General features: G+C 37.8%; 1 pseudogene across 1 annotated transcript; it reads right to left on the reverse strand.

Annotated features, from left to right (window-relative positions):
* Positions 1-238: 238 nt before the first annotated feature.
* LOC108543883 (translationally-controlled tumor protein pseudogene) lies at positions 239-1,254 on the reverse strand (annotated as a pseudogene). The gene has a single exon (XR_001889696.1). The product of XR_001889696.1 is annotated as a translationally-controlled tumor protein pseudogene (transcript).
* Between the last annotated feature and the right edge of the window lie 2,315 nt (positions 1,255-3,569).

Below are 3,569 nucleotides of genomic sequence, written 5' to 3' on the forward strand. Positions count from 1 at the left end.
GCTACTCGGGAGGTTGAGGCAGGATAATTGCTTGAACCCGGGAAGTGGAGGTTGCAGTAAGCCGAGATCGCGCCATTGCACTCCAGCCTGGGGAACAAGAGTGAGACTTCATCTGAAAAAAAAAAAGAAATCATCTGAAGGTACAAAACTCACTGGTAATAGTAAGTACACAGTAAAACACAGAATATTATAACAGGGTCATTGTGATGTATAAAATACTCATATCTTTTTTTCCCCCCCACTGAATGAGTCTCTTTTTATTCTCTTGGTAATCTCTTGCAGTTAACTACTTCCGTTGTAGGTGATGAAATGGGTAAGGCTCCACACTTCAGATGTTGGCACTGCTATGAGCATGGTCTTTCCCTTTATTGCAACTCATAATCAAAACCTTTGATTCATTTTTATATTCCAGTCCCAGAAGTAGTCAACACTGTAGAAGTTAATTGATGAGTAGTAGCCTACAACCAGGCTCTAGCTCCTCCAGGAACACTACAGGATGAATTTGGTTTAACTATACATTAAACTAAAAGGCATTCTCTCAAATGAGTTTAAATGTATTTTATTTTTAGACAACCTACATGACACGTTTTTCTTAAAAACAATGCCTCCACTCCAAATAAATCATGGTCAAATTAAGTGAAGAGCTCAAGATGACATCAGTCCCATTTGTCTTAAGTCCTGGTGTTGTGTGGATGGCAAGCAGAAGCCAGTTATGATGACAGGTGATAGATCCAAAGTAATTGCCAAATTTGTTAACATTTTCCATTTCTAAACCATCCTTAAAGAAAATCATATATGAGGTCACACCATCCTCACGGTAGTCCAATAGAGCAACCATGCCATCTGGATCCATGTTTTCACTAGTAAAGAACTGGGAGTTTTTGAAATTAGCAAGGATGTGCTTGATTTGTTCTGCAGCCCCTGTCATAAAAGGTTTTACTCTTTCTGGTCTCTGTTCTTCAAGTTTGCCTTTGATTGATTTCATGTAATCTTTGATGTATTTCTCGCAGGCTTCTTTTGTGAAACTTCTCCTGCAGGTGATGGTTCATGACAATATCGACACCAGTGATTACTGCGCTTTAGGTACCTTTGCCCTCCCTGCCTTCAGCGGAGGCATTTCCACCAATAAGCAAGTCATCAATGTTACCTTGTGTCCTACTGACCATCTTCCCCTCCACCTCCAGGCACAGCCCGGATCTTGTAGTTGTCGGAGAACATCTCATCGTAGCTGAGGAGGTCCGGGTAGATAATCATGATGGCAAATGAAGGGAGAGGAGGGAGGCGCTAGCTTAGCAGGAGCCAGAAACTCGGAGTAAGCGCGGTGCAGCTGGGGCGGCGCTGGGAGGGAGTGGGGAGCGGGCGGAAAAAGCTAAAATACTCATATCTTAAGTAGAAAGACTAAAAGATGAACTGATCAAAAACAATAATTACAACAACTTTACAAGATATAGTACAATGAGGTATAAATAGGAACAACAACAAAAATTTTTTAAAGGAGGAACAAAGTTAAGGTGTGGAGTTTTTCTTAGTTTTGTTTATTTGTGCAATCCATGTTAAGTTATCATCAGTTTAAAATAATGGGTTATAAGATATTATTTGCAAGCCTCATGGTAACCTCAAATCGAAAAACATACAATGAATACACAAAAAATGACAAGCAAGAAATAAAATCATACCACCAGAGAAAATCAGCTTCACTAAAAGGAAGACAGGAAGAAGGAAAAAAAATAGGAGGAAAAGACCAGAAAACAAGTAACAAAATGGCAGGAATAAGTCCTTACTTGTCAATAACATTGATAGTAAATGGACTAAACTCTCCAATCAAAAGACATAGAGTGGCTGAATGGATTTAAAAAACAAAACTCAACAATTTGCCTATAAGAAACACACTTCACACATATAAAGACACACGCCGACTGAAAATAGAGAGTTTTCAGGACAAAAACCATAAAAAGAGACAAAGAAGGTCATTTTATAATAATAAAGGGATCAATTCATCAAGAGCATATAACAGTTGTAAATATATGTGCATCCAACACTGGAACACCCAGACATACAAAGCAAATATTATTAGAGAGATAGATACCAATACAATAATAGCTGAAGACTTCAACACGTCCACTTTCAGCATTGTATAGATCATCCAAACAGAAAATCAACAAAGAAATATCAGACATAATATGCACTATAGACCAAATGGAACTAATATGCATTGACAGAACATTTTATCTAATGGCTGCAGAATATACATTCTTTTCCTCAGCACATGGGTCACTCTAAAGGACAGACCATATCTTAGGCCACAAAACAAGTCTTAAAACATTCAAAATTTAAAATAATATCAACTGCCTTCTCTAACTACAATGGAATAAAACTAGAAATCAGTAACAAGAGGAATTTTGGAAACTATACAAACACATGGAAATTGAACACTATGCAGCTGAATGAACAGTGGGCCAATAAGGAGATTAAGAAGGAAACTGAAAAATTTCTTCAAACAAATGATAATGGAAACACAACATACCCAAAACAATGGAATAAAACCAAAGCAGTATTAAGAAAAATGTAAACCTGTAAGCACCTACATCAGAAAAGTAGAAAAACTTCCAATAAACAACTTAATGATGCATCTTAAAGAACTATAAAAGCGGCTGGGCGCAGCGGCTCACGCCTATAATCCCAGCACTTTGGGAGGCCGAGGCAGGTGGATCACGAGGTCAGGAGTTCGAGACCAGCCTGGCCAACATGGTGAAATCCTGTCTCTACTAAAAATACAAAAAATTAGCCGGGCATGGTGGCGCATGCCTCTAATCCCAGCTACCTGGGAGGCTGAGGCAGGAGAATCACTTGAATCCAGGAGGCAGAGGTTGCAGTGAGCAGAGATCGTGCCACTGCACTCCAGCCTGGGTGAAAGTGTGAGACTCCGTCTCAAGAACTATAAAAGCAAGAGCAAACCAAACCTGAAGCTAGAAGAAGAAAAGAAACAATAAAGATCAGGGCAGCACTAAGTGAAATTGAAATGAAGAAAGCAACACAAAAGATCAATGAAACAAAACGTTGATTTTTCGAAAAGATAAAATTGACAAACCTTTAGCTGACTAAGAAATAAAGAGAAGATTCAAATAAAATCAGCAGTGAAAAATGAGACATTATAATTAATACCACAGAAATTCAAAGGATCATTAAAGGCTACTGTAAGCAACTATATGCCAATAAATTGGAAAACCTAGAAGAAATGGACAAATTTCTAAACACATAAAACCTATTAATATTGAATCACAAAGAAATCCAAAACCTGAACAGAACAGTAACAAGTAATGAAATCAAAGCCATAATAAAAAATCTTCCACCAAAGAAAAGCCTGGGATCTGATGGCTTCACTGTTAAATTTTACCAAACATTTAAAGAAGAACTGATACCAATCCTACTCAAACTATTCCAAAAAACAGAGGAGGAGGGAATACTTTCGAACTCATTCTACAAGGCCAGTATTACCCTGATACCAAAAAGAAAAACACATCAAAAAAAGAAAACTACAGACCAATGTCCCTGATGAACATTGATGCAAA

This window comes from Rhinopithecus bieti, unplaced genomic scaffold (genome assembly GCF_001698545.2).
Source record: "Rhinopithecus bieti isolate Rb0 unplaced genomic scaffold, ASM169854v2 scaffold_25740, whole genome shotgun sequence".
NCBI lineage: Eukaryota > Metazoa > Chordata > Mammalia > Primates > Cercopithecidae > Rhinopithecus > Rhinopithecus bieti.